Below are 20,444 nucleotides of genomic sequence, written 5' to 3'. Positions count from 1 at the left end.
CTCTTGGGGTCTTTTGAAACCTAACCTCCTAAATATCTGCCTAAGGTAAAAGGAGATGCAGTAAACATTGGCACATACAACAGATGCACTTACAAAGATGAGGTAGTGACTAGTGGGGAGTGAAGGAGACTGAAAAGGCCTTGCGTCCCGTCCTCAGCACAGTCCCGCCCATGGAGCTAAACTCTTCCAACCCTGAATATCATCTCTTTGGGGCTTGTGGGTATAACTATTCGTAATAGAGCCTGCACTTGTTTTAGAGAGACTTACTCATGCAGTGTCCTTCCCAAAATTGACAAAGAGGGAAATAGTGAGAACTTTGATTCGTTTTCCACTACTTTGATTCATATCACACAGTTATGGGAATGATTTCTGCACGACTACCTGTAGTGAGCATATGCAATAGGGTTCATACTAACAAAATTCATATTCTTTCTACAGTTTGTATAAGTTGTTTTTCTAAAACCTCAGAAGGATATTTTTAAGTCAATGTGAATGTTAACCACACTATTGGCTTTGCTGGTTTATTTATTCAGTATATGAAATATTCTTCAGCTGTAATGTAAAAACAACTTTTTTGATAATTCATTGATGATCATTTCATCATATTAAAAATTCAGCCAAATTGAATTTGTATTGAAGTATAGTTGATGTACTATACTGTGTAAGTTACAGATATACAATATAGTGATTCACATTTTTAAAGGTTATACTCCATTTATAATTGTTATGAAATATTGGCTATATTCCCTGTGTTGCACAATGTATCTGTGTAGCTTATTTTATGCATAACAGTTTGTACCTTTTAATCTCCTGCCTCTATATTGCCCCATCCCTCTCCCATCTCCCCACTGGAGAAAGAATTTTGATTAAGACTTTGGCCACCAAATCTTTGGGTTGTTTCAATTAATCTAATGCTAGAGAGTTCCTTTTGTTGGTTTGCTTTTAAGCTTCCATTAGCAGTGGCTTTTACAATTGGCACTGTTGACATGGAAACCAGTATAAAGAACGAACAGAATAAAAGAAGTAGGATTAAAAGAATGCAAATATAATCAAATGACCACATAATTCACATTTCCATGAAATTCTGAAATTACCTGGAAGAATACATAAAAATGAATTCAAGTAAAAGAACTATTTTTCCTGTTGACTCCCTGGATTGGCAATTTGCTGATTTCTGCATCTTCCATGGTTTGTAATTTTCAGCTCTTTTTTGATATGTAAAGGAAATATATGATTCAGGGAAATATTCCTGAAGTCATAGAGCATGCAAGATGGGCATATGGAACACCAACGGCTATAATTTAGCATCTCAGGTCCCTGCCAGTATTCAAAGACTTGCACACCAACTCAGCCTAGGTAGCCACATTCAACAATTTCCATCCCGCTGTTGCCTAAAGCAAGCTCTTCACAGGGCCAAGTCACAGTTAGCATCCACACAGTGCTGTGTTGATGGATTTTTAATTTAAATACATTTTAATACATTCAAAATGAAGAAATGCCCTGTCCATAACCAAACTATGTTTTAAATTATAAGTATAATTTAAATTATAATATTTTAATTGTTATGTTGTTTATATATATTATAAAATATATACTATTTTAATTGTTATATTCCACTGCGCTCTCTCTGGAGAGCCTTTTTTTTCCAGGCACCTCCATTTAGCTTACAGCAGAGATTATCAAAATTTAGGTTGCATGGGAATCATCTGGAAGGTTTGTAGAAACACCGATTGCTTGGCCTGACCACCAGTTTTTGGCTCAGTAGGTCTGGGGTGGAGCCAAAGAATTTGCATATCTAATAAGCTCTCAAGCAACCGGAGATGCTGCTGGTCCAGCAACTATACTTGAAGGACCACTGGCTTAAAGGGCCATCCATCCTGCTAGGCTTAGATTTCCCATCACTCACCCATTTGGAAAACTCTAAAATAAGCAAAAAATAATAATATTTTTTCTCAGCTTTATTGAGATCTATTGACGTGTAATATTGTATAAGTTTAACATGTATAATATGTTAATTAATGAGCAAAGAATTTATGTAAGGATCCAAGACGGTTAGATTATTGATAGGTATTTTGAATAGCATCTAATATCACTTTTTCCTTCTGGAAATTCAGAAGTTATTTTCCTAGGCAATGCTGGTGTCCTCAGTCACCAACACCTGTGTGACTAATTGCCATCTGTGCTCCCTGGAGCCTTGCTAATAAGAACATATCAAGGATCTTTTGGAGAAAGCAATGGCAACCCACTCCAGTACTCTTGCCTGGAAAATCCCATGGACCGGGGAGCCTGGTAGGCTGCAGACCATGGGGTTGCTAGGAGTCGAACACGACTGAACAACTTCGCTTTCACTTTTCACTTTCCTACATTGGAGAAGGAAATGGCAACCCACTCCAGTGTTCTTGCCTGGAGAGTCCCAGGAACACGGGAGCCTGGTGGGCTGCCGTCTTTGGGGTCACACAGAGTCGGACACGACTGAAGCGACTTAGCAGCAGCAGCAGCAAGGATTTTTTTTTTTTAGCAGCAAGGATATTTAATGAATTTTAAGACACACCACTTATGTATAATCTTAAGTACTTTTTTACATAAAGGAAATTATGGACCGCCTGTCTAATATATTACATTAATCCAAATAAATGAAATAGAACCAACCCTTTTGTGGGATGTGGCATTAAAGTTCAATTAAAAGGTGAGGATAACGTCTATAGTTACATAGTCTATATAGCTTCTAGAATGTAAAAACTAGTCCACCTGCTGAGTCCCCAAGTAGGGGAAGGAGCCAAGAAGGAGTAAGGGAGTATTCTCCACTGTCAGGAGACCACAAATCTAATGTTACCATAAAATTAGCAGAGCAGAAGCAAAAATCTGAATGTTTTGATTTATAAATTTACCACCTGTGTCTGCCGCTGACTTCCTAGGAGGACCACTTGATGCCGCAAACATTGTATTGTTCCAGTTCCATTACAAGGGACAATTATATTGACATGCACATGATTATGTCAGAAGACCATTAATGGAAAAGGGTTCTTTTCAAACTTAACTTTCTAGACTATAAATAATGGTCAGAGTACTTATTGGTCTACCTTTGCTCAATTTGATTAACCAATTTGCCTGAGAGTTCATGCTGTAAAAGATGAACACTGAGAGAGAGCAGTGGGGGGAAAAAAGAACTCTATTTTACATGTAAAAATGTAGAAATAGTGATGTTTGGAGGCTTTTTTTTATTATCAGGGGAGTATAAATTGAATGGTTAATCTAGACTCCAAGGACAATTTTACCTTCACATATATTAACATTAATTTTATTGTACTATCTTTCCAGTGACTAAGTGTTTTAGACTGGTAATCACTGACTTTGCCCAGACCTTAGTCATCTCTCCATTCATTGATTCATTCACTCATTGAACAAATACTAATGCCTAGTGTTCTGTTTGAACTGTGGTGGAACTGTTCCCTTGACCTTACATTCTATCAAATTTATGTAAGACCAAGGTACAAGATGTTCAAACATGAAATTAAAAGAAATAAAAAAGATACATGAAAAGATAACCAGCATATATGGGGTGATTCAAAAATAAATGAAAAATCATATTGCCAAATATGCAGTTTGGTGGCTCTTCAGATTGTTACTTGACTTTGAAACTAGATTAAATACATACTTACATCTTTTGCTGTATGTCCACTTATCAAATTTCATTCATTAATCTATTTATCCATGTATGCAATAGGCATTAGAATAAGCTAATCATCCCATAATCATATTGCAGGCCAGTGCATACACCGTTATAAAACCCAGCATTTCTCTAGGAGGCGTTGGAGACCAAGGTTTCCTATAGAAATAAAGTCAAGCATTCCTCTTTCACAAAATCTCCAATTAAGTTGGATAAATACTACATACCAATTTCAGCCTAAGTTAGCAACTGGAGTGAGGGTGAATACTTCTTCAGGCCAAGTATTTGGGGGTAAAACAGAACATTAGTGTTAATGAACTCTGATCTTAGGAAATTTCAATGTAGCTTTTTCTTTGTGTTTCATTTGTTCCTTAAAGGCTAAATTTGAGTAAGACATATTTCTAGTTCTTTCCCATTAAAGTCTTTTTAAATTATATTACATTTTCAAATAAAGTAACCAATTTTGATAAATTTAAATGGAGAATAATGTTCTGGAGCTTATGTAATTCTCCAGGCAAGAATACTGGAGCGGGTAGCCATTCCTTCTCTAGAGGGTCTTCCCGACCCAGAGATTGAACTTAGGTCTCCCAAATTGCAGGCAGATTCTTTACCATCTGAGCCACCAGTCACCCATTTTAAAATATTATATCATAAATTTTAAAATTTCACAGCAGTTTCCCAAACATTATTGAAAGTGTACTTTGGACCAAACTCCATGCAAGGCTCTGGTTCTGCAGAAATGAGTAGGGTATGGATGTAGATCTGAAACTGATCAGGCGAGTGTTAGCCTTTGTTGATAGTGTACAGAATTTATATAAATATAGACTTAATTTTGGACTATTCAGAGGTGTCAGAGCATTAATTGATTGGTTTTAGACTCTGAGGAACAAAAAAGGCTAGTATTTCAGAGCAGTAGACAAAGGTATCTTAAACTCTGAAACCTAAAATAAGCCATTAGATTACTTTGCTGCTTTAATAAGCTTACTAAATTAAATTTTAATGGTTCACACAATGAATAACAAAAACGTCATCTCTGTAATTAAAACTGAGCAGGTCTGTTTTCTCCAAAGATGCCTAAGCTTTAATCACTTTAACCCTGAAGATAAAATTTTCTGTCCCACTAGGGCTAACCCACATGAAATCGCACAGAATTCTGCCCTCATGTAAAGAGCTTTGATTTAGTGAAGTGCTTCTGTTGTTTATGCTTATTTTTTATAAGAGCTGTAGGTCACTATTGTTTTGTCCCAGAAGCTTACATATAGACACTATTTAGCTAACCCTGGCCAATAGTTTGAAGTGGCCAAAGATTGTTTTTGATACTTTCCCTTGAGAACCATTCAGTCATTTTCTGAAGATGTCTACTTACTTCAGTTGCTTGTCATCTTTAATCAGATGACAATATTTTTAATTTTTTAAATAAAAAATGTTGTTACTAAAAAAATCACAAAATTAAATAAATATAAAATAATTAAATTTTCAAATAACATTTTTAAAAGTTCATAGCATGTGTACTTTGGAAATCATTGAAAGCTTAAAACTATACAATGGAGAAAGAGATGATATTTAAATGTAAATGTATGCCTTTTAATAAACATATTAACTTATAAACCATATGTCATACATATAAATTTGTGTAAAAGTGTACTTATGTTTATATTTGTATATATAAATATGACAAATGTTATGTATATACATATATATATTGTTGCTGTTTAGTCACTAAGTCATGTTCAACTGTTTGTGATCTCATGGACTGCAGTCCACCAGGCTCCTCTGTCCATGGGATTTTTCCAGGCAAGAATACTGGAGTGGGCTGCCATTTCCTTCTCCAGGGGATAGTCCCAACCCAGGAACTGATCTCCTGTACCAATAGGCAGGTTCTTTACCACTGAACCACCTGGGAAGCCCATATATACCCTCTATAATTCATTCATTTGCCAAACCACCTATTTGACACAGAAAGAAGAAGATATTTTATGAAGTGAATTTGAAGTTCTGTTAATTGTTAGAGGTTTTTGTATACAATTCTTTCTTGTAAAGAAAAACTACATTTCATAATACAAATCCAAATTTGAAGAAAGAGAGAAATCATAAAGAAAAAGTAGATTTTTTCTAAAACTATTTTATTCTTTTTTATTCTTATTCATAGTTTTATGCTCTTTGGAATAATTTCATTCATCTTGTATCAAGGAATAGCTAACCTAAGGCCAGATATTCTAGGAATGGAGTGATTCAAAGCTAGAATTTTAGTATTTTATACTTGTTCACAATCTTAAACTGTCAAACATAGAGTGTCTCTCTCACCTTAATCTCTTAATTTCTCCTAGGATTAAGAACTAATTTCTCCCCAACACAGTAATTATTTTTCCCAAGAGAACACAGTTACTTCACTATGTAGAATGAAGTTGACAACTATTTTCATTTCAAACTATTAGAGAGAAATTTTAACTCAATTCTTCTAGGTTTTTTTAAAAAGGGAAATATCTTCAATTAAGTTCAGTCTCTCAGTCGTGTCCGACTCTTTGCAGCCCTATGAACCACAGCACGCCAGGCCTCCCTGTCCATCACCAACTCCCAGAGTCCACCCAAACTCATGTCCATTGAGTCGGTGATGCCATCCAACCATCTCATCCTCTGTCGTCCCCTTCTCCTCCTGCCCTCAATCTTTCCCATCATCAGGGTCTTTTCAAATGAATCAACTCACCACATCAGGTAGCCAAAGTATTGGAGTTTCAGCTTCAACATCAGTCCCTCCAATGAACACCCAAGACTGATCTCCTTTAGGATGGACTGGTTGGATCTCCTTGCAGTCCAAGGGACTCTCAAGAGTCTTCTCCAACACCACAGTTCAAAAGCATCAATTCTTCAGCGCTCAGCTTTCTTTATAGTCCAACTCTCACATCCATACATGACCACTGTAAAAACCATAGCCTTAACTAGACGGACCTTTGTTGGCAAAGTAATGTCTCTGCTTTTTAATATGCTATCTAGGTTGGTCATAACTTTCCCTCCAAGGAGCGTCTTTTAATTTCATGGCTGCAGTCACCAACCGCAGTGATTTTGGAGCCCAGAAAAATAAAGTCAGCCACTGTTTCCACTGTTTCCCCATCTATTTGCCACGAAGTGATGGGACTGGATGCCATGATCTTAGTTTTCTGAATGTTGAGTTTTAAGCCAACTTTTTCACTCTCCTCTTTCACTTTCATCAAGAGGCTCTTTAGTTCTTCTTCACTTTCTGCCTTTAGGGTGGTGCCATCTGCATATCTGAGGTTATTGATATTTCTCCCGGAAATCTTGATTCCAGCTTGTGCTTCCTCCAGCCCAGCATTTCTCATGATGTACTCTGCATATAAGTTAAATAAGCAAGATGACAATATACAGTCTTGACGTATTCCTTTTCCTATTTGGAACCAGTCTGTTGTTCCATGTCCAGTTCTAACTGTTGTTTCCTGACCTGCATACAGGTTTCTTAAGAGGCAGGTCAGGTGTTCTGGTTATTTCCATCTCTTTCAGAATTTTCCACAGTTTATCATGATGCACATAGTCAAAGGCTTTGGCATAGTCAATAAAGCAGAAATAGATGTTTTTCTGGAACTCTCTTGCTTTTTCGATGATCCAGCGGATGTTGGCAATATGATCTTTGGTTCCTCTGCCTTTTCTAAATATCTTAGAACCTGATTAATCCAGAGACTCACTCATGGACGAAGTGTTCTCGAATATTCATTTAACAAGTAACTTTCAAATTACTATGTTCTATTACATTTCAAGGAGTTGAGTGTTGTAAAGCAACATTTTTTATAATTTCTAATTTAAAATATTAACATTAATTATCCATCTGAAACTTATTGATATATTGGGAAGGAAGAAGTAACCAAAATTTCTCCCAAATGACTTTGCAATTGTTACCCTCCATTTATTAAGTAATCCATCTTTTCCCTACCAATGTAAGATGCCACTTTTACCCTACAATAAACTCTCACGGGGAGTTAGACTTATTTATGGATTTTCCATATAGATACATTAAAACTAATTCCTTTTATACTTCTCCTTTGGTCAATGTTTTGCTCAACAAGATTTTTTTTATCTTGGATAGACAATATGTCCTCATTAAAGCTATAAGATAGAAAGTGAGTGAGTCAGGTTACCTTCATAGACACAAGGGAGTCCAATGTGTGTGTGTGTGTGTTTGATATTGTGAATTATTACAATGTTATATTTAAAAGGCCTCTTTTAAAAGTAGAAATAGTAATCATTTATGTGTACTAATCATTCAGGGTTTATAATAATTATTTTTTAATCTTCCCGACTATGTGAAGAGGTATTATAATTATCAATACCATCTAAATTTTTTAGGATGAGTATTTTTCTCAGAGATACAGGTCATTAGCTCAAGGCTAAGTGGCTAACACATAACAAAAAGAGATCTCAAATCTAACACAGATCTTGTGACAGTAATTCAAAGCTGTTTATAATACTTCAAATTTCCTCGAGTTGGAAGCATTTTCAGAGTTTTGGCTTTGTGCCTAGCACTACAATAAATGTTGTGTGGTAGGAAAAAAAATCTTCAGTTCTGACTCCCTAGGTTAAGAGTGGAATCACCTCTAAAGTCCCCAGTAGACTGAGCAGAGGCAAAACTGTGAAGTGGTGGCTTATCTTGTCACTCGCTTGGCATCTTTACATTGATAGTATTCTCGCTTCAAACACCAGCCATTTCATGCTCTCGTGGTTCTAATGAGCAAACAACACATAAGTGTCCCATTCCAGTCTGTCTCCCTTGGACTTGGTCTCCTTTTCAGTTTCAGGGCTGTGAATTTACAGCTCTGTATCCTCACGGAGTCTCCAGTTGCATAATAATTGAAGAGTGATATACCAAAATCCTTTCTTCTTGGCCGTCTTTACTTTACAAAGGACTTCTAGTAACTGTTACTTTTTTATTATTAAAGAAATATGTCATTATGGGAAACTTCACTCGTTATCCTAAAACTTATGATAATCTTAATCTTTGCTTAGATAAATATAAATATATAGAGATATATACAATATAGGGAGAAATAAAACAGTGGAAAGATGTGAGCTCTAATTCTTTCCTTAGCATTTATAACTTGGGTAATAATGGCAAATTTCTTTGGCTGCTAGTTCTATATCTAGCCTGTATACATATAGTAAAACATGGTCACGTTCCATTTATCTAAGCCTCATTTCTTTATCTATAAAATGAATATACTTACATTTGCTGCACTCACTAAGGCTTGTGAGGTACAATTGAGACCATGTGTATAAAAATCAATTGCAAAGAAACAATGAAGCATAGGATTGAAAGATTTTGAACAGTGCACTCTTAAGGATGCTAATCTTTGTAGAAATTCTGCTTCTCCTTTTCTAGTCTCTACTGATATGAGGGATCTACTCTTGGCATGTAAGGAAATTGACACCAACACAAACATATGTGCTAGTTATTCTGCAGAAGCATTGGGACTTTAAAGTGAAAAATTCCGTTATTGAAACACAGAATAACAAAGAAGCTTTCCATCTCTTCCGTTGCACTAGGAGTTATCCCACAGTTTATTCTCATTATGTAAAAGGTGGGCAGAAGGCCCCCAAAACAGAACTTCTTTGTCTTGGCCACGACTGAAATTATTATTTTTTTTAATTAGGCCAGCATCACAGCAGAAACAAATAAACCAGTCAGCAAACAGAGCAGAGAAGATTAAATCTATAGGATGTCAGTATCATTTTCTGTTTTCAAGGCAAATGAAATCTCTCATGCCTTCATTTCAATGACTAAGACAAGAAACTGGCCTTCTGGGTAGAGGTCAAGTGCAATTTGATAAGGACCTTGATCTCAAAATATGTTAAAAATCAGAACATCTTATAAAAAATTAGGATGAAGTTTTCTGAGCTGTTGTAAGAACCAGAAAACGTCAAGTTTCAAGAGACCTTAGACCTTATCTGCTAACAAAGCTGTTTCATTTTACAGATGGGAAACTAGAGCTGAGTTGATTAGCCTAAGATGATATGGGTATGGTGAGTGGTAAAATCAGGACAAAAGAATGGATCAATAATATCACTTGAACATTAATATTCGTAACTTCAGTAATTATTTACACTCTTTAAGTTTCCTTCCAATTGTAGTTATAAATACTGCTTCACAAATGCTTAGGGCACTCCCTGAAATGCTTTCTCCATCTGCCTCACACACAGAATGGTTCAGCATATAGATTACATACTCAGAGAAAGTTTTCCACGGAGAAGAAAGAGAACAGAGATGGGAATGCTGGGATTCTACTGTTTTCATTGTCACGCTCCCCTTCATCTTTTTCTTTAGTTTGAAAGATATTTGCTCGGTTGCATCCAGTATGACTAAGGCACCATGCCTTACTATTGCTGTTCTTGGGACATGCCGTGTCTATTACTCTTTCTTGTCTTCTTAATCTCTCTGCCTCATTTTTTTCATCTGCAAAATGAGAGTGACAAAAGTACCTACCCTGTCTGTGAGAACTCATGAGACAGCACATATAAAGCAATTTAAACATTGCTAACACATAGTAAATGCTAATAATTGTTATTCATATGACCACCATTATTATTGTTATTTGCACAATCTTTTCTTCAGACAGCGTCAGTGAAATGCCACTTTTTAAAGTAATAAGGCTATTCGCATGGTACCTGGAAAAATATTGGGCCAGATAGCTCCAATATATTATTTGAGATTGTTTTTAAAAGCCAGTTTAAGTGCAGAATAATTTTCAGATCCCATTGAAGATTGTTCCTTATGATTACAATGACAGATGAAGCTTTTTTAATGTGTAAAATTTTAAATTAGGTTATTAAAGGAAAAAGTTTACCAGCAATGTGCAAGAACAATCCCGTAAATTGAGACTGTCTCCTAGTAATCTTATTTCACACAGAGAGTAAAAGTGGTTCCTAATTCTAACTTTCTAAGGACTTTCCACTTCTCTGACTGTATCTGGGCCCTATCCCTGACTTTTTGGACTTTCTAGAGGCTTCACTATTAAATTACAGTTTATTCTCAAAGAGAAATGGAATTTGCCCAGGCTACAATAAAAATAAGTGTCTATATAATGAATACTTAAAATGTTTTATGGACCCAACTTCCTCGAAGTTTATTTTAATACTGCAAGACAGGCATTATCATCCTTGTTCTTCAAATGAGAGAATGAAGCCTCAGAAAGACTGACTGACTTTCCCAAGGTCACACAGCTCATAAATGTTATAATAGGATTTCACACCTAGCTTGGTCATTTGCCATGGAGAAATATTAAGAAGCTTTACTGAAAAAACAGCATTCTAGAAATGATTACCTTTTAAAACATATATAGAAATATTACAAATAAAATTTAAGAGAAAAATCAAATAAAGATTATATATGAAGAAATATGAAAAACAAGAAATATCTTTTTAAATCAGATATTCTGTAAGAAACCAGTGATTCTATATTGCAGTATTTAATAGAGTGATCTAGCAAATAAAAACACATGTATGTACTTTTACTCTGAGCAACAGATGTTGTTAGATTTTTTTTTAACATTCATTAACATGAATGATTAGCCTGATCTTTGAAAATAAAATTTTAAAATATTTTTTTGCACAGCATTTGAGACTTCTAATTGTCCTTTGGGATTATTTGTATCCCAGTTTCCTTTAAAGCCAGTTTTACTTTAGGAACATCCTAGAAGCATAGTGAGAGGAGCGTGCTCTTTCTGACCACGTGGACTGTAGCCTGCCAGGTTCCTAGGTCCTGGAACCAGACAAGAATACAGGAGTGAGTAGCCATTCCCTCCTCCCGGGGATCTTCCCAAATCAGGGATCGAACCTGTATCTCTTATGTCTCCTACATTGGCAGGCAGGGATTCTTTACCACTAGCACCACCTGGAAAGCCCAGTGAGAGTCAGGATTCATGTGCAGGTAGAGACTACATCTCTGGACTTTCCAGGGAACACAGAGCATTGTGGAAGAGCAGTAGCTCTGTGTCCGGATTTGAGAATGGACATGTATCAATATTGGGAGAGTGTTAATGGTCCCTCTTGGCCTTCATGGGGCTTTTGGTTTGCCTTAAATGTTTTGTTTTTCCTCGTAGCAGTCTCTGTTGCCTTCTAATATTTAGGTGCCACTTCCCGTGTACAGTAATCATACAATGGAAGGAAAGTGGTTATCATAAGTGATGTCACTGTTGCCATGTATTGAGGGAAAAAAATGAAACGAGTGCCATTCGGAACCAGAAGTGTTCTGTGGAGTCATACTGTCCTCTTGTGTATGTACAGAACTGATGTCGTCAGACTGCGTGGAGCTCTTCAAGACTTCCTGAAGAGCCTCATCCACTTTTGAACAAGAGTTGCCTTTTAATTAGACCGCTCAGATCATCTATATAAGTCATAGTAATTCACACTATCAAAAATATAATTGCCATAAATATTTTAGGATCTCCAGCTGGATTTAATTAAGCAAGAGCATCCCCCCACGTTTATATTCACCAAATGGTTGTCAGTTCCATGTAAATTTCTTGAAGATCCTATGTATGTTTTTAAGATTCTGAATTATTTAATTACCGATTATGGTACCATCAAACAAAAGACATGCTTTTCTAAAGTGAAGAAATCATCATGAATATGGGGAAAATGAAAACGTAGACCATAGATTCAGACAAACTTAGGTTTGAATTTGGACTCTACCTCTTATTCAGTGGAAGACTTTAAGTAAGTCTCTTACTCTCTCTGGGTGCAGTTTCTGCCTCAATCAAATGAAGATGCCACATACGGCATAGGGTCTTTAGCTCTTCATGTTCCTCTGAACCAAGAAAACATGGAGCAGAGACATGCTGACCTACCGTGACTTCAAAATACAGTGTTAGGGGATGATACATTTTTATGTCATCAATGTAAATAATTATAGAGTACTCACTACTCTGAGTTCCACTTGACAATATGATTTCCACAGTGAAATAATATAAATGAATGCCTTTGCTCATGACAGGGAAATTAATTTATAGGGAGGAAAAAAATCTCAAAAACCTTTAGAAAAAAAGTTTTTTAAAAACATAGGTCATTTCAAATCATCTCTGAAAATCCCTTCTATAGATTAGTAAAAGTAAAAGATTAGTGCTGCTGCTGCTGCTAAGTCGCTTCAGTCATGTTCAACTCTGTGCGACCCCATAGACGGAAAAATAATGCCTAACTAACATGATTATAGGGAAGCTTTAGGTCAAACTTACCATGTAGGGAAATTATTTTTTTGTATACAGCCTATAAATATCCACATGTTGGAATCAGGATTACTAATTAAATTATTACTAATTTTACCAGAGATTTTTTTCCAATCTGTGTTTATCCTTTTGTGATCTATTGATGTCATATATATATAATATACTTGATGCTGAGTCCTTAATCAGGACATAGTCTATAAATGCAACATTGTCCCCAGAATAAATAAGACTGATTTCCACTGAGGAAATAAACTGGAGATTTCTGTATTTGCCAGAAAGTTAATCTCCAAATGTAAGTATTCCAAATGTTGCTTTGGACAAAGTCTTTAGAAAGAAAATAAAACTAGTTTCTGCTTTGAAAGCAGTTGACCTCAAAAGTTTTAGATTGATTCTAAATTGGAATTTTTTGCTGAGTTATCTTAAAAGTTTTTTCATTTTGTTTTGCTTTTGTCAGATGTACTAAAAGGTCCAAAAAAACCTAGGGCGTCTGTTTATTTATATTATATAAGGTTAGGAAGCCTATTAGTTCTTAAATACCCTGTTAGGGTCTTCTCTTTCCCAGATAACAGTATCATATTTCAAATAACTTGAGTCTAAGAGTTGCCAACAACTCTTGAGAGAATGACTCCCCAAATTACCTTTTCAGTGATGTGCAAGATAAGACTTCATCATTTCCTGTCTAAAACCCAATATTGTTGGAAACAATTTCAGGTATTTGGGGTAAATACACCACTTCATCCCACTCACTCTGTTAGAACTAAAGCTCCCAAAATATTTAGTTAATGGTCATTATTTTATTTTTAAAATTTTTGTTCATTCATTCAACAAATATCTATTGAATATACCTTTACTCTTATGTAGAATGGTCCATCAGAAAATAATGAATCCTAGGGCTGGAAGGGACCTAGTCCAATTTTTCCAACTAAAGATGAAAAAACTGATACCTGGAGCATTGCATCTTTTGCTTATGACTAGTTACATTAGACTAACACATCTACTTAGTGGTAGAACTGAAACTTGGCAAATACTCTTCCTTAATCTTTTCCTGAGCCCTTAAGCTGTATTTTATTACAGTTACCTATTGTTGCATAAAGTATTACCCCAATAGTCAATAACTTAAAACAATAATCAGCATTTATTATCTCTGGCTGTTTGTGAGTCAGAAATTTAGACAGAACACAGGGAAAACAATTTGACTTTGTACCTTGATGCCTGAAGTCTTATAGGTAAGGTGCTGCTGCTGCTAAGTCACTTCAATCGTGTCCAACTCTGTGTGACCCCATAGACAGCAGCCCAGAATCATGTAAAGGCTCTATCATCACTTGCATAGCAGTTGACACTTGGGCTGTCAATCAGAACACCCAAACTTGGCCCTTCTACATCTTATAACATGAGCTTTTATATAACATTGTGGCTGGGTTCCAAGGGCAAGTGTCTCCATGAAAAGAGAGAGCCAAAGAGAAACCAATAAATAGGCTTCTATAGCTGAGCCTACGAAGTCATGAAGAGTCACTTCTGCCACACTCTGTAAGTCAAGTCAATTACTAAAGTATCCCCAAATTGAAGAGGCATGAATATAGACACCACCTCTTGAAGGAGGGTCCACACCACATCATAAGATGACGTGAGATGAGATTTATATTGAATCTGCCATATTTGGGAGAGTACCATCTGTAACAAGTCAAAGGTTATTTATGGGAGCCTGGTACAATTTGAAAACGATGTCCATCACTTTTTCATGTAAAGGAGCAAGACAACACAACTCCATCAAGAATACATCCCTGAAAAGCCTAAAGCCAATGTTGCTTTAATAGCATAGCTCAAACATACACACACACACACACACACGCACTATATATATATATATCCCTTCCACATTTAATATTCTGGGTTTTTACCATATCTTCATGCTTATTAATGCTACATGAATGATAATAGTAAGACCCCTGAAAAATTAACAATACCTGTTATTTTCCACACTGGAAAGTGAAAGAAATTTTAGTCTCCTCATATGGATCCTCAAGAAATCAGAAAAAAAAAGTACAATATATATGGAGATTTACTATATAAAGTCATATTAGAAAACCTCTCACTCTTTTAGAATATTAAGGAATATTTATCTGACTGTTAAGAGACGGGAATCATTGACAAAGTTTAAACCTAATAGGATATTATTTTCTGTTGTGATTAACACAAAATAACCAGAGTGATTAAGACATTTTAAATCATTCAACTAATTTGACTTCATGATGGAAAATCTTAGTTTTACTTTTTATTTTTAAGACTTATTACACTGGCATCTTGTTTGGGAAAATATTTTTTATCACCCTTTCTGTTGCTAATATAATTGAGTACATATCAACATAATTTAGCAAATTTAAACTGCTTTGACTTGCAATTACCAATTTAGCGGCTGACACAGGGGCCCGCTGTTATTATCATATTTAGCAGCCATCTATCATACTGCATGTAATAACTTAAATGAATGCATAAAGATAGCACTAAAAGGTAAGATGAAAACCTCTCTCTAAGCCTCTCTATTTAATGGCAAAGCTAATTTGCTGCTTAGGTCCCAAAGGAAGGCCATCCTTATTAATTCATCCTTTCTAACCACTAAACATGTAGATGGTCTAAGTCCTTATTCTAATTTTCAAGGCTCTATCAATTTACTTGGGAATTATTTTCTAAATATTTTTAGAATTTTAAATATAGTCATTGAATTAAAGATGTAGCTGGAACAGAGTCCTCGATTCAAGTACTATTAATTGAATAACCTTAAGTCAAACCCCAACTGAAGAGTCCTTTAAAACTAACTTGAATTCTAACTTGAATTTCATTCCTAAAGAAATAAATACATGTATAAAATTTTTCTTGATATTATAACACTACAAAGGCAATGTTAAAAGATTTATACATTTCCCAATTGTGGCAATTATATGTTATATCCTATAAAAAAATGAAGTTATTTCAATGATTCTGTTGACTAAATTCCTTTGGGTATATACCAAACAGCAATAGAAGTTTTCATTGTACTTAATACCTATGCTTCCACAAGATTCTTCAGGGGTATCCAATGACATATTATAGACTTGATCCTTAAGTTAATCAGAGATTCAAGGTTTTGTGAAATTTGGACCATTGATTCTTACAGATAAAAAGGGAGACGTAGCCATCTTCATCTTGTCCATGTGGACAATTGCACGAGGGAATGCAAATTTTATCCGCCTAATTCCAGTCCTGCACACACAATGATATAGGTGTGGTTTCTTGTGCTTTCTTTCTCAGTAATTCTGTCTCTCCTTGGGGCCTGATTTAACTTCCAGGCTGTCTCAAGAACCCCAACATTAAGAGCACAATTGGCGTGCCTTACCTGGCCATTCCCTCTGCCTCTTTTCAATCCGGGCTCACTGCTCTCCCTGCTTTTCCTTACCCTCCCAGCTGGTCGCCCTTTTGAAATGCTGCTGTTACACTAAGGTTTTCTCAGTCAGGTGCTGACTGACACAACAGCGTAATGGGTCCCCCTTTTCCCACCTCCTCACGTCATTGGAGGGTGCCTGTTCAACAGCGAGTGTTCTGCTGCCTTATAATTACATTAAGGCTGCTCACACTTCCTTTTCACTAAACTAACCCTTATTTGGCCCTTTGGGACTTTATTCCTTTCTGATTATTAGTCACTTTCAGGAGGAGAAGTTCTTGCTTAGAAAAGTAAGCTAGAAAGCAGAGACCCTCCAGATCTTACACAGTCCTAAGTGATCAAACAAATATTTAATATAGAAATCTTTAGTTGGGACCAAAATCTACGGTCTGCCCCATAATGGTGTATGTTTCATCATTATTTGGTTCCCACCTAGGTAACACATCTGTAATAATTGTTAGCAGTTCATTCATGACCTCGGGCCATTTAACTTATTGCCATTGAAAATTTTACCATGTTTGCTCTGTCTTTGGTTGTTGAGTTGCTAAGTCATGTCCAGCTCTTTGCGACCCCATGGCTCCTCTGTCCATAGAATTTTCCAGGCAAGAATATTGGGGTGTGCTGCCATTTTCTTCTCCAGGGGGTCTTCCCAACCCAGGGATCAAACCCCCGTCTCATTTTAGGTGGGCCGATTCTTACCATGGAGCTACCAGGGAAGCCCTTGTTTTGTCTTAGTTTATGATTCAATTTTGTTTTATGCTTTTTCTTTTCCTGTTTTTATGATCAGTTCAGTACTCACTGTGGATATACTTACTATCTGGGCAAAATCACCCTAGCGAAGCATTTTAATGACGCAGCACTCTATTTTTGATGGTAGCTCAAGGCAGCTTGTTCTCAGTGCTCTTTCCCAAGAAATTGTGCAGACAATGTCCACAAGGAAAAGAGAAGATCTATTAAAATACCTAATATCCCTTGATGTAATGTCTATTTCTTTGGAAACACTCTGGAGATATCCAGGAATGGATGTCCTCAATGACTTCTTTCCAAGAAATTCTCCAAAGAAAGTATCTTCCCCTTTTTAAACAGTATTATTAAACAGAATATTTGTTGTTTGGCACTGGTAGCTCAGACAGTAAAGAATCTGCCTACATTGCAGGAGACTTGTGTTCAATCCCTGTTTGGGGAAGATTCCCCTGGAGAAGAGAATGACAACCCACTCCAGAATTCTTGCCTGGAAAATCCCTTGAACAGAGGAGCCTGATGGACTACAGTCCATGGGGTTGCAAGAGTCGGACACGACTGAGCGACTAGCGTGCACACACACCCCCCCTTCTATTCAGAGATTACAATGATAGTGTATACTAGGAATTGCAATGCTGAAATTGTAAGAATTTGTTGTATTCTTCCCCTGCTAGTGGGAATTTCCAAAAAAAAGCAAAATGGTGATAAGCAAAATGGAAAATTGGGGCCGTTTTCTGTAATATCTCTGAACATGTTCTGCCTTTGTTTATATTTTGTCAGTTGTTTTTATCAGTTTATTACGACTAGTGTTTTCATCGGCCATTGAGATTCATTTCCCTTTATAGTTTGGTAATTACATTTGTGAAATATACTTTTAATACCTAATCACCATCAGGGTACTCTTAAGGGATGTAGTTAGAAAGATCATCAGACATTATGTCTTAAATGCATTGCTAATTCAGTACTAACTTTTTTTTTAATTGCAACTTGCTATTGTGTCATGAACAGAGCTTTAATTATACAGAATGGTCCTTGCTGAAATGGCACTCTCTTTGGTCTAAGTACCTTCTTTCAATTTATGGAGTATTCCTTTGGGGAATTATTGTGAAACATTTTTAAAATTATACTTTCAGTTACTGGAAGACAGATTGAAAGCAGAACCGAACAGTTAAGGTGAGATGAGTATAACTTTTCCTTTTCCTCCCTACAGCTTTCTTCTTCTGTGTTCCAAAGCTGCACCACAGGGAACATTCATATTAGCAAGACTGAATAAAACCCAGAACCTGCATCCCTAAACCAAATAACATTCATTAAAATTGCTTCCTTGGTGTTCTTAATTAAATTAATTAAATGATTGGAGAAGTCTTATTTATGAACCATAACTTCTTTATATACTGAATTTTTTTAAAGCAAACTGGCAAAATGAGTCATGAGCAAGTTCTTCACAAATACCAAACTTTCTGTAATAAAGCAGGTGGCAAAATGTTCTATTCACCTGAAATATTAGGTTGCCGCACTGAAATTGACTTGGACACCATCAATTAAGATAAATGTCCTTTAGATCATATTAGGGTCATGGTGGGAAACAACAGCTATGATGGAAACTATTTACATCATCATGGCTTACATTTAGCCATCCAACTAGGCTGACCATCCCTGATATCATTAATTCTGCTTAATCTCTCTGTTTCCCACACCCCACCTCCCCGGGAATCGAGCTAACTTTATAGAACCTTTTGGACTGCTCACACAGCCATGAAAAAAGGATCATTTCCAAGGTGCTCAAATTTCAGGGAAATGGCTCCTTAAATAATTTAATAAGAAAAGGGAAGCTTTGTAATAATTAAATTACATTTGATGGCACTTTTCAGTATTTAGTAAATATATGCTACTGAATTGGAAATACAAGGGCAAACTTGTCCCTTCTAAGGTTGAATATCTTTGTGTGGAATCTCAGAATTGTGGGTACATAAGGGTATGTCCCACTCAGACATTCTCTGTAGTGTGTAATGGCTGATAAGAGCAAGAAATGCATCTGACTCAGTAATATTTAAAGAGTGAATTTATAAATACAAGAAGTGCTTTCTTATATCGTACAACATAAAGAATATAGCCAATAGTTTGTAATAACTGTAAATGAAAAGTAACCTTTAAAATTGTATAATTTTTTTAAATAAAAGAAAATATTCTTAATCACTAGAGTCAGAGAAATTTAAAAAATGTAATTCTTTTATTAAAAAAATGTAGTGCTTTCTGCCTTTTCCCACCACAACTCCATTTCTGCAACCACAAATTTGGAGGTACATACACAACGAATAGCAGAGTTACAGAAGAAAGGGAAGGAGAGAAGCCTGGGCTGCTTTACAGCTGGTGAGCATTAGTAGTGGTTAACAGCCAGCAATTGTTCTGATTGATGGATGTTTAAGTAGCAACAACTGTCAAATATTTTGAATAAAACCACAGGTCATTTCTTTATTTAAACCCATTTGTTCTGGGGCTAAGCACCTTCTACCTTAAGATACCCTTGAGATCAGAGCCAAACAGAATTCCTAAAGGTAATTAAGAGAAAGTGAACTGAGCAAGAGAATGGACTATGGTCGTGGGTTACATCTATTCCAACTAGACCCAGCCTTAGAGGTTTCACTGGCAGAACACTGAACCCAACTAGGGAAAATTTTGATGTGGGACAAGATAGTAAGTCAGAGTGTGTACTAGTTTGGGGGTCCATGATCTAGGCTCACCAGAGCTCTTTCACTAACTTTCTAATCAATTTAAGGGAAATCATTTTAGTAGGTGTTCAGTTAAAAATTCAGAAAACTTGAACTCTAGAATCCCTTCCAGTTCCATCATCTAATCAAATCAGGCATATTTTTTTCTGAAAGAGAATTTTTTCAATAGTGTGTAAAAGGACATAATAACATGTATAGGAGGACTAAAATCATAAACCTACAGTTTTAAATTCCTGTGGGTATTTATAGACTGTTTTAATGCTTGTATGCCATTGAATTCTACCTAAATATTTTAAAGTTTGACTTAAATACATACATACTGCTTCTCTCAAGGGTGAAATCATAGGACTTTCATATTCAGGTGAATTCTTTACCACCGAGCCCCCAGGGAAGCCCTGACACATATATGTATGCTTTTAACTTACTAGTGGGCTTGAAGTCAATCAAAAACAATGCGTCAAGATCAGTGTATGACACTTGAAAATTACAGCTTACATCCTGAGTTTCCTGGCATACTAATATGTAAATTGAATATACTTTACTTCGGGGTGGGACAAGTATATTGAGCATTGTATGGTCAGGCTTCTCAGGATGGTTATTTTCTTGCTTTCTGTACATCCCCTGCTTGACCAGAGCCTGCTTCTCTCACATGAATATCCAATCCCCTTAAT

The 20,444-nt window shown here is 36.0% G+C and overlaps 1 protein-coding gene across 2 annotated transcripts in view; it reads left to right on the top strand.

Moving 5' to 3' along the window:
- Positions 1-20,444, top strand: part of CALCR (calcitonin receptor) — a 108,869-nt gene that overhangs the window by 40,949 nt on the left and 47,476 nt on the right. The window lies entirely within an intron of this gene.

This window comes from Bubalus bubalis, chromosome 8 (assembly GCF_019923935.1).
Source record: "Bubalus bubalis isolate 160015118507 breed Murrah chromosome 8, NDDB_SH_1, whole genome shotgun sequence".
In the NCBI taxonomy this organism is placed as follows: domain Eukaryota; kingdom Metazoa; phylum Chordata; class Mammalia; order Artiodactyla; family Bovidae; genus Bubalus; species Bubalus bubalis.
Note: the sequence above shows the minus strand (reverse complement) of the source record. Positions and strands in the feature narration are given on the sequence as shown.